The following is a 12,279-nucleotide window of genomic DNA, read 5'->3' on the forward strand; positions in this document are numbered from 1 at the left end:
GATTCCACTTCATAGGCAGTATGCCTCTGAATGCCAGCTGCTGGGAATGGCAAATGTTCAGAGTGCTGTTGCACTGATGTTCTGTGCCATAGGTATCTGGCTGGCCACTGTGGCAACACGATGCTGGGCCAGGAGAGCCATTGGCCTCATCCTGCAGGTTCTTCTTATGACTCGCTGCTTATGCAAATAAAGAGATAACCCAACCATTGAGACCAGGTCAACAGCATTTCAAGGATATTGGTTTGATAGATGTGTAGATTGCAGCTGAACCTATTTCCTCAGCCAAACATTTACAGTGTATCTCCTACAACCCCCTCCTGCTATGCAATTTACCCTTTGCTAAAGATACCCCACTAAAGATATGCAGTCATCTGGACGATTTTTTTCTTCTTTCCTTTTTGCATTTTATCTGTCAAGGTTTGCAACTCACTTTCTGCAGCAGAAAAACTTTTTAGCGCACTTGTGAAGGGAAGAACTGCCTGGAGGACATTTATTTTTAATGCATTCACCTCCCCGCCAGTTGCAGTACTCTCCTGGTTCTCTGCAGAGGAAGAAAAAAACATTAAGTGAAAAGGTGGTAGTATTTATTTATTTATTTATTTATTTGATAAATTATTGATAGTTCTTCCGCACAGAGGGACCCAGGGCTACAGACACAACACAAGAAAAATGATTGAATATATCCAAAACCTATTTAAAACATATATATCAGGTACGACCAACTTCCAAGAGACTGCAATCTACTCCCATTATTAAAGAAAACCTGGCCGTGATCTACCCATTGGATTGACCAGAGTTGCTGTGCTTTTTTGGGGGAAAGCTTCATCAAAGTTGTTGAGTTAGAAGGTACTTCAAGGGTCATCTAGTCCAACCCCCTGCAATGAAGGGAGATGGCCATCCAACCTCTGCTTCAAAAGACCTCCAGTGAAGGAGAGTCCACCACCTTCTGAGGGAGTCCATTCCACTGTTGAACAGCTCTTATCATCATAAGGTTCTTCCAGATGTTGAGTTGGAATCTCCTTTCTTATAAGTTTAATCCATTGGATCAGGTCCTGCCCTCTGGAGCAGGAAAAAGCAAGCTTGCTCCATCTTCCATGTAAAAGCCCCTAAGATATTTGAAGATGGCTATCTACTCTCATTCTCCTCTTCTCCAGCCTAAACATACTGAACACTCTCAATAAGCTTTGGTCTCCAGACTCCAGAGTTAACCAGGGCTCTGATGTGCCCTCTCTGATTGCTTGGAGCCCAGATAGTCCTGTGGTTTCCCCCAGAGCTGAGGGCAATGAAACAATCACTGAGATGGCTAGAGTGCCAGTGGTGAAAAACTCATTCTGAATCTGACTGGACATGAGTTAATGCTGAATGTCGAGCCTACCAAGTGGCGGTAGCAATAGCGAAGAGGACCTTCTTCACCGCCTCTATTCCATCTGCAGAAAACAGCAGCAGGAGACTCTTTCAAGTGGTTCACAATTTAACAGAACCACCAGTGCTATCGAGGCCTGGTAAGGGCCCCAGGATCTCTTGCAACAATTTTGCAAAGTCTTTTTTTTTTGCAGATAAAGTCACTCAGATTCAGAAAGAGGTAGATTCCACCATGGGAGCAGGGGCAGGGCGGGAGAGTGCAAGAGCCCTGTCTAGTCAAGGTGCGTGAAATCAATTCCAATCTGTTAACCTCTGAGGATATGGACAGGCTGCTTGGATGAATGAAACTGACCACCTGTCTCCTTGATCCTTGCCCATCCTGGCTCATAAAAGTGAACCAAGAAGGGCTGGGCGATGGGCTCTGCAGGGTGGTGAATGTTTCCCTCTGTGAGGGAGCCTTCCCAGACCCGCTGAAAGAGGCTTCTTAAAAAAACATCTTTAGACCCGGTCAATTTCGCCAACTATCACCCAGTCTCAAATCTTCCATTCTTGGGTCAGGTGGTTGAGCAGGTGGCTGCTGAACAACTCTGGGCATGCTTGGAAGATGCGGACCATTTGGATCCCTTCCAATTAGGATTCAGGCCTCAACATGGAACTGAAACTGCCTTGGTCACCCTGGTCAATGATCTCCAGCAGGATAGGGACAAAGGTGAAATCTATTTCCTAGTTCTGCTGGATCTCTCAGCGGCCTTTGATACCATCGACCATGACATCCTTCTGGACCATTTAGAGGAGCTGGGAGCACTGTTATACAATATTTCCACTCCTTCCTCCTGAAGGAGTCCAGAAAGTGGTGTGGGAATGATAAGTGTTCAGATCCCTGGGCTCTCACTTGTGGGGTGCCTCAGGGTTCCGTCCTCTCCCCCATGCTTTTTAACATCTATATGAAACCGCTGGGAGAGATCATCAGGGGGTTTTGGCTGGTTGTATGTTGGCTGGTAGTATGCTGAGGAAACCCAGCTCTACCTCTCTTTTAAATAAGAACCAGTGAAGGTGGGGAAAGTCCTGTGTGAGTGTCTGGAGGCAGTTGGAGGATTGATGGCGGCTAACAGATTGAGGTTGAATCCTGGCAAGACAGAAGTATTGTTTGGGAGGGACAGGGGGTGGGCAGGTGTAGAGGACTCCCTGGTCCTGAATGGGGCAATGGTACCCCTGACTCACATCTGTCCATGGAGATGCAGGTCAATTCTGTCTCCAGGGCACCTGTCTATCAGCTCTATCTGGTACGCAGGCTGAGACCCTACCTGACCGCAGACTGTCTCGCCAGAGTGGTGCATGCTCTAGTTATCTCCTGCTTGGACTACTGCAATGCGCTCCATATGGGGCTACCTTTGAAGGTGACCCAGAAACTACAGCTAATCCAGAATGCGGCAGCTAGACTGGTGACTGGGAGTGGCTGCTGAGACCATATAACACCGGTCCTGAAAGACCTACATTGGCTCCCAGTACTTTTCCAAGCACAATTCAAAGTGCTGGTGCTGACCTTTAAATCCCTAAATGGCCTCGGCCCAGTATACCTGAAGTATACTCCACCCCCAGTATACTCCACCCCCATCATTCAGCCCGGACACTGAGGTCCAGCTCCGAGGGCCTTCTGGCGGCTCCCTCGCTGCGAGAAGCCAAATTACAGGGAACCAGGCAGAGGGCCTTCTCGGTAGTAGAACACCCTCCCATCAGATGTCAAGGAAATAAACAATTATCTGACTTTTAGAAGACATCTGAAGGCAGCCCTGTTTAGGGAATGTTTTAAATGTTTGATGCTCTATTGTGCTTTTAATTCTGATGGGAGTTGCCCAGCCACGGGTGGGGTATAAATAAATAATTATTATTACTACTACTACTACTACTACTACTACTACTACCACTACTACTTATGAATCCGCTTTATAGCAAAACTCAGGTCTAGGGGGATGAAGAAGTACAAAAACAGAAAGGGAAGGGCACATCTCAGAAACATTGCCACCCTATTAACCTGAAGGACGATTGGCCCTTCAGTCAGAAGATATGACATTCCATGGGGGAATCAGTGCAACCAGACATTCTCCCCTCTTCATTGCAGTGAGAGACTAATGGAGAAGGCTGTATGCAAAGTTAAGACCTTTCACTTTGAGTGGGCCTCACTATTGCACATAGCAGTGTGGCTCAACATGTTCCCTACCGAAGAAACCTCTGTGCCCTGCTTTGACGACCTTTATGTGCTTAGTCCCTCAACCTGCCTGGTACCACCCTCTGCACCCAGCTTAGCTTCTACCTTGCCTTGCCTTGCCTCACCTCAGCACAAGGCATGACAATGATATAGCAGGAGCCCATCTTGCTAGAGTAATTGGGTTCCCTCTTCTGAAAGTTTAAAGCAGCCTTTCCCGACCCAGTTTGCTCCAGATGTTTTGAACTACAATTCCCACCATCTCTGGCTATCGGCCATGCTGTCTGGGGCTCATAGAACTTGTAGTCCCAAGCATCTGAAACACATCGGACTGGGGAGCACTGGGCTCAGGAATTTATTGAGTTGCTAGGTCTTAGAAATTTCTCCATCCCAACACACTTGGATCTTCCTGATCAAAGCTCCCTACTCCCTTTTCATTCCCTTTAAAATCACTACAGAACCAGCACCTTTGTAATATCCTGAACTTCTGTAAATCCACGTGTTTCTTAAGTGATTTTTGAATTCAGGAAAGCCAGCCCAAGCATGTCACCATGCTGCAGGGATACATTATTCACGCTCCTTTCCTTCATTGACAGATCTTCTCCTACGATCCTGCGAGCACACGTTAATACACACGTCTGATTTTAATTGGACTGTGTCGACCACAGCAAACTATGACAAGTTCTTAAAGAAATGGGAGTGCCTGATCATCTCATCTGTCTCCTGAGAAATCTCTATGTAGGACAAGAAGCTACAGTTAGAACTGGATATGGAACAATTGATTGGTTCAAAATTGGGAAAGGAGTACGACAAGGCTGTATATTGTCTCCCTGTTAATTTAACTTATATGCAGAATTCATCATGCAAAATGCTGGGCTGGATGAATCCCAAACCAGGAATTAAGATTGCTGGAAGAAATATCAACAACCTCAGATATGCAGATGACACAACCTTGATGGCAGAAAGTGAGGAGGAATTAAAGAACCTTTTAATGAGGGTGAAAGAGGAGAGTGCAAAATATGATCTGCAGCTTAACATCAAAAAAACTAAGATAATGGCCACTAGTCCCATCACCTCCTGGCAAATAAAAGGGGAAGAAATGGAGGCAGTGAGAGATTTTACTTTCTTGGGCTCCATGATCACTGCAGATGGTAACAGCAGTCACGAAATTAAAAGACGCCTGCTTCTTGGTGAAAAAGCAATGACAAACCTAGACAGCATCTTAAAAAGCAGAGACATCCCCTGGCCGACAAAGGTCCATATAGTTAAAACTCTGGTTTTCCCAGTAGTGATGTATGGAAGTGAAGCTGGACCATAAAGAAGGCTGATTGCCGAAGAATTGATGCTTTTGAATTCTGGTGCTGGAGGAGACTCTTGAGAGTCCCATGGACTGCCCGAAGATCAAACCTATCCATTCTGAAGGAAATCAGCCCTGAGTGCTCATTGGAAGGACAGATCCTGAAGCTGAGGCTCCAATACTTTGGCCACCTCATGAGAAGAGAAAACTCCCTGGAAAAGACCTTGATGTTGGGAAAGATTGAGGGCACAAGGAGAAGGGGACGACAGAGGACGAGATGGTGGGACAGTGTTCTCGAAGCTACCAGCATGAGTTTGACCAAACTGCGGGAGTCAGTGAAAGACAGGAGTGCCTGGCGTGCTCTGGTCCATGGGGTCACGAAGAGTCAGACATGACTAAATGACTAAACAACAACAAATTTTTGATTTCACCTCCATAATACTCTCCACTCTTGCACATAACCTGCAATATTATGGATTTACCTTTTACAGCATATGCCTCTGCTACCATTCTTACAGTGTCCATAGAAAACAAACTGTTCTTCACAGCTAGTTCTTGCGAAGCATCGGCCACCCCTTTTTAAACATTCTTGGTAATCGATGGTTGTAGGCTTTACATAACTGTACACGAAACCTGTTCAAGAAACATAATATACCAGAATCAAATAACTGGACACTTTCTCATTCAATTCCTCTTGAATCTCCTACAACGGCTACTGTTTATTTATTTATTTATTACCTTTTTTAAAGCAAAGCCTCCAAACAAATGCTGAGTTTCCCAAACAGGTTGGACATTTGAGGAAATCTGAGAGGAGCAAATAATACCTCAAAAAAGCTGATGAATTTTCTAAGACTTGTTTCTGAACTGGAGGTCTGCATTAAAATATAAACATGAGGCTTATAGTTCAGCTACTCCTTGTTTTTATTTAGGGCGGATTGAAAGTTGCCTATTAAAATGCTCCCTGCTTGCCAGGGTTGGGGGAGGTGAGGGAACTGAGCACCTTTCTTCTTTTCTTTTGTAAAGCCAGTGGCGAAGCTGCATGCTCCGCTACCAGGGGCGGAGAGCAGGCGGGGGAATGGCATGCACCCTGGGGGGCATGGAGTGTGTCCTGGGGGTGTGGTGCGCCGCCTGCGGGTGTGTGGTGCCCAGCGTGCATATGTGTGCATGGCGCGTGTCCGGAGGGGCCACCACGATCGCACCATACCTGAATAGTGGTGCCGGGGATGGTCCGCTCCCTCTGCAGCCCTATTTCTCTGCCAGTGTTTAGAGCAATGTCAGATTCCCATCTCTTTATAAGAGAACTTGGTGGGGCTTACTGTTGAATACACCTGCATAGGATTTTATTCACTGCAGATGGTGACAGCAGTCACAAAATTAAAAGATGCCTGCTTCTTGGGAGAAAAGCAATGGCAAACCTAGACAGCATATTAAAAAGCAGAGACATCACCTTGCCAACAAAGGTCCGTATAGTAAAAGCTATGGTTTTCCCAGTAGTGATGTATGGAAGTGAGAGCTGGACCATAAAGAAGGCTGATCGCTGAAGAATTGGTGCTTTTGAATTATGGTGCTGGAGGAGACTCTTGAGAGTCCCATGGACTGCAAGAAGATCAAACCTCTCCATTCTGAAGGAAATCAGCCCTGAGTGCTCACTGGAAGGACAGAACGTGAAGCTGAGGCTCCAATACTTTGGCCACCTCATGAGAAGAGAAAACTCCCTGGAAAAGACCCTGATGTTGTGAAAGATGGAGGGCACAAGGAGAAGGGGACGACAGAGGACGAGATGGTTGGACAGTGTTCTCGAAGCTACCAGCATGAGTTTGACCAAACTGCGGGAGGCAGTGGAAGACAGGAGTGCCTGGCGTGCTCTGGTCCATGGGGTCACGAAGAGTCGGGCACGACTAAACAACTAAACAACAACAGGATTTTTTGTTAAATTTGAATTAACTGGGCATTAATTTGTAATTTTTTTTGAGAATCAATAAAAATTAATTGGGGGGGGAGGATTTCAATTGTGGACCACCTACACACCTACCGCCCCCCCCCCCGAGCTACCATTACCAGAGTTTCTTGGAAAGAGGAACTGACTGTTAAGCCGTTCTGGGAGTGCCACTCCCACCCTTGAGCGCAAGTGGATTTGCCACATCTCAACTCCCCTGGGAAGAAGACTCAAAATGGTTTAGCCCTGCGGAGGAGCTGGAAGGGTCAGGTGAGATGACAGGCCAATCAGGATGGGGAAGAAGCCAGGCTTTATAAGATGGCTCCGCCCCAAACACTTTACTCTTCTCTTTGTGATTCCTTCCTTCCCTTTGTGGCATGGACTTTGCTACTTGCATGTTTGGGGGATGAGTAGGATTTTTTTTGGGGGGGGTGCCTAGGAAGCTCTCCTCTTTTTCACCTACTCCCTACTGCTGGGAGTCCAATTTCTGAAGTGGTGTTTTTAATTTGTTTGTTTGGCTTTCAGTATTGGCAGGAAAGTCAAGTGGGGTGTATATTAGGGCAGTTCATAAAAAACGTTTTGAAAATGCCTGCTCCAATGGTCTTATCTTACTAAACAAGGGATTATAAAACTATATCTGAAATTTCATGCATATCAGTTAATATCTTGACCCTGCTCCACTGAATTGAAATTTCAGCCTTCACGACATAGGAAAACGGCCAAATAAACAGCTATTTCCATGGAGGAGGGTCAAGATATTAACTGATATGCATGAAATTTCAGATATAGCTATATAATCCCTAGTGTGGTAAGATAAGACCTTTGGAGAAGGCATTTTCCCAAAAAAAGTTTTTTATGAACCGCTCTAGTATATATAAAGGTAAAGGTACCCCTCACCGTTAGGTCCAGTCGCAGACGACTCTGGGGTTGCACGCTCATCTCACATTACTGGCTGAGGGAGCCGACGTTTGTCCACTGACAGTTTTTCCAGGTCATGTGGTCAGCATGACTAAGCCGCATCTGGTGAAACCAGAGCAGCGCACGGAAACGCCGTTTACCTTCCCGCCAGAGCAGTACCTATTTACTTGCACTTTGACGTGCTTTCGAACTGCTAGATGGACAGGAGCAGGGACCGAGCAATGGGAGCTCACCCCGTCACAGGGATTCGAACCGCTGACCTTCTGATCGGCAAGCCCTAGGCCTAGGTATAGACCACAGCGCCACCCACGTCCCTTCTCGTATATATACCTGTGGCATTACTGGATTTAGGGCATTCTTTGTCATCCAACACTGTCTGGGTTTTAGGTTCTAAGTGGATTTTGTGGGACCGTTTCAAGGTGAGGGGTATCCAGCATGATGTACAGAAGATGACACCTCCCAAGAAAAATGAATCCTGAAATCAATTTCTTTTTGTCCCTTTTTTTCTTTTTTGTACTCCTATGTACTCCTACACACTGGGGTGAATGCCAACCTAGTGTGACCACAGTGTGCTTATCAGTTTCACATACTCGAAGTTCCCATACCAATGAGGAAGAACTTGTTTGGATCTTTTCTTGCAGGACCACAAGTGGAACCTGTAAACTAAAGTAGGGAGGGACCCAATCTCACCTGAAAGAACTTCTCTGCATAGGCTATATTTTGATTTTGCTAATTAGGTCAATATTGGTTGTTCGCAAATCCTCTGTGTTGTCATATTTGAATAAAAATAAACTTTTTCATCAGTTACGGTTTCTTGGGGCTTCGCTAAGGCTGTACTGCAATGGTAGCTCTGTGAGGGGAATAGGAGATCTCCTAGCAACTCTCCACTCATTTGACGTAATGCAGCTCCCAGAATTCTTTGGGGGAAGTCATGATTTTAAAGCAGTATCATGTTTCTTTCAATATATGCTGTGAATGAGACCTAACTTGCATGATTTTTTTTTTCAGGGGAGGCAGGTGTCATGTGGCAGGCTCTTTAAATATGTGAATAGTAGTTCATAAGAGCATGGATCAGACGAAGTCTGGTTCAGCATTCTGTTTTCAGCAGTGGCAGATAGTTGATTGTTGCAAGGCTCACTCTACATGGGGCTGCCCTTGAAACTGACCCAGAAACTCCAGCAGCTGCAGAATGCTGCAGCGAGACTCCTTACGGGATCCCCACCACGGGACCACATTCACCCAGTGCTATACCAGCTGCACTGGCTCCTGGTGGAGTACAGAATCAGGTTAAAGGTGCTGGTTTTAACCTTTAAAGCCCTTTATGGCTTAGGACCCTCGTACCTGTGGGGCCACCTCTTCTGGTAAGCCCCACAGAGGACCTTATGTTCTGCTAACAACAACACCTTGAAGATCCAGGGCCCCGGGGAAATTAGACTGGCTTCGTCTAGAGCCAGGGCCTTTTGGGCCCTGGCCCCAGCCTGGTGGAACACTCTCCCACAAGAGACCAGGACCCTGTGGGATATGACATCTTTCTGCAGGGCCTGCAAGTTGGAGCTGTTCCCCCAAGCCTTTGGGCAGGATGCATTTTGACTTACTTTCCATTGTATAAAACAAGCCCGAAGGAGACCCCCAACCCACTCACAGGTCCTCGTATGATCAGTGGAAACAATTGCTCCCGGCAAGTATTAACCACTCTCAGTTCCAACCTGATAATTGCCACCTGCCCAGATTTTAACTTGTCTGAATTAATTTTAAGATGTATTTTAATTAATTGGTGTCTGTTTTTATGTATATTGTGTTGTTTTTATGATGTTAGCCACTCAACCGGGGAGGGTGGAATACAAATAAAAAATTATTATTATTACAGTGGTACCTCTGGTTATGAATTTAATTCATTCCGGAGGTCCATTCTTAACCTGAAACTGTTCTTAACCTGAGGTACCACTTTAGCTAATGGGGTGTTCTGCTGCCGCTGCACCACCAGCGCACGATTTCTGTTCTCATCCTGAAGTAAAGTTCTTAACTCAAGGTTGTATTTCTGCAGTAGCGGAGTCTGTAACCTGAAGCGTCTGTAACCCGAGGTACCACTGTCTTATTAAGGCAACAGGTGGAGCATGAAGGAAAAACAAACAGCTAAGGTGCAGGTAGATAGTCTCAAAATCCTAAGGCCACCACAAGACAACAAAACTAGTAAGAACAAATTTTAGGAGGAGCCCAACACTGCATGCTGGAAAGAAGAATAGCTCCATATAAGATGCAAGGAGGCCTCTGTGCACAGCAAAAGAAAGCATGTGTTGAATAACTGTTTCTAAGGTCTTTGCTTGGAGGAAGAGACAGTGAGCTGCTAGGGTGACAGAAAGTAGCAGAAATGCTTGGCTATATGATGAAATGGTCCAGATGACATCCCCCCCCCCCCCATAGTGTGTGTCATAATGAATATCCTCTCATCTCATAGACTCTCTTGGAATCTGTCTTTGAATGCATGACTGAATTAGCAGTCTGACTAACTGGGAATTTGTTTGAGCCTCCATACTAAACTTCCCAAGGGAGTTTTCTCCCACATCATTCTGCCGTCATCTTTAAACAGATCTTACTTGACTCTCTCAGGACTCCCAAGCAGAGAAGAACAAAAAGAAAGCCATGAGCTTTTTCCATGGCAAAAGTTGCCCGATATCTCGAAGTCACTGAAAGAGAGAAAAGGTACCAAGAGTTGTATTCAACACAACATCACTTTTCTGCTTCCCCAACTGAATAATCTCCCTTCTCCTAGCTCCATGTGCTGTTCTGGAGGTTCTCCCAACCCTCCCAAGAAGGGGTGAAGAGTGGTGGGGAAGACCCATAGCTCTAGCAGGAATTTGGCTTCTGCTAGCGTGTTGAGTTAATTGAATATGGCTCCAAGACATGTAAATCACAAACTAGTACAGATCCAAACAATTCACAGCTGTCATGCCAAACACTTGAGAGCAAGTTCCGTTGAACTCCATGGAAATTGCATGTTTGTATGCATGCATATGATGTTTGGGTGTGTGTATGTTTAGTATTAAAGTTAGATCTGAAGAGGCACAACCTTTCCATCAAAACAATGGAAATTTCTTTTTAGAAGTTTGCCAATGTAGGCAGACCAGTGTTGACTTAGAGCAATTCTCTCATTATCTACACTGGATAAAATTTCCAATGTGTCCAGCAAGCCTTACACCCAAATACATTGGTGCCTCGCAAGACGAAATTAATTCGTTCTGCGAGTTTTTTCGTCTTGTGAATTTTTTCGTCTTGCGAAGCACCAATGTGTATTGACGGTTTCCCATAGGAATGCATTGGCGGTTTTTAAAAAAAGGCGCAAGACGTTTTCGTCTTGCGAAGCAAGCCCATAGGGAAATCCATCTTGCGAAGCAACTCAGAAAACGAAAAACTCTTTCGTCTTGTGAGTTTTTCGTCTTCCGAGGCATTCGTCTTGCGAGGTACCACTGTAAATCGGAAGAGGATTGCAATCTCAAACAATTTTCTAAACTCTTATATATATTTTTGTTCATTCATTCATAAACTTTATTGCACTAGCCAAAGGCCATGGCATTGTTCACAGGGGGAACAAAAGGAAAAACAGCAATAGCAGTTGCTCATTGTTTCTTGGAAAGGGACATTAATTTGTTTTGAACCATATTTTTAAATGAACTGTCCAAATTAATATACTCCAGCCTAATATGTATCACATTGACATTTATTTCAATATGTACATTTATTTAACTGCTTATTTTACATAGAGAGAAAGCTTAACTTGTTTTAACTCTAGTTTCAATAATTTTAACTACTTAGAGGGGGTTTTATGATTAAGTGATGTACAAACTATGTTGGTTACATACATACATACATACATACATACATACATGATTTGTATTTTGCTCAATAAATGAAGCAAAATGCATATTTTATGATAACATCTGTTTAGAAATGTGTGCATTGAGATAAATCTACACATATTTTTGTCATAAAATATTGAGGGTTGTATTCAGCTAAATGCTACCCAAAGTAGACTTGTTTATGTTAACAAACCTAAGTTAGTCATGCCCATTGACTACAATGGGTCTACTCCTGAGTAGGACTAGCACTGAATACCACCCACACAACTGTGCCTGTTACAATGCATTTACGTACAGGTCCTCATACAGATAATTTGTATTCTGATCTGTAATTCTTTACAATACAAGTTCCGAATATACCATCAAAAGTCCAAGCTGCTGACAAAGCCTGAAGAGACTTGATTTAACTTACCTCCTTACAAAGAAGCAGTGAAAGCTCACCTTCGAATCTGGAATAACTTCTTATGTTGGCTTTTTTATTATTCATTTGGTTATGCTCCTTTGAACACAGATATGATTGTACCAATTTGCAATATTTCCTGGAACATTTGGTTCTGCCTCTGACTTCTGGAGAGCTTTAGTATAGCTCTGTAAATTAATGATTGATTCATCCTATGAAAGGCTGGGATCAATGGGTCAATATTCGCAGGGAAACCAAAATGCTTGTTTACAGAGCTATCGTACTACTAACTTTATGCATGTGAAACAT

General features: G+C 44.5%; 1 long non-coding RNA gene across 1 annotated transcript; it reads right to left on the reverse strand.

The window, feature by feature from the left end:
• Positions 1–370: 370 nt before the first annotated feature.
• On the reverse strand, positions 371–12,013 carry LOC310674023. The gene is made up of 4 exons (XR_014509327.1): positions 11,983–12,013; positions 10,311–10,400; positions 5,345–5,495; positions 371–541 (listed from the first exon to the last, which is right to left on the reverse strand). It is a non-coding gene; the product is annotated as an uncharacterized lncRNA (long non-coding RNA).
• Positions 12,014–12,279: the final 266 nt, after the last annotated feature.

Source organism: Podarcis tiliguerta, assembly GCF_965153285.1.
Source record: "Podarcis tiliguerta genome assembly, chromosome: 3".
In the NCBI taxonomy this organism is placed as follows: Eukaryota; Metazoa; Chordata; class Lepidosauria; order Squamata; family Lacertidae; genus Podarcis; species Podarcis tiliguerta.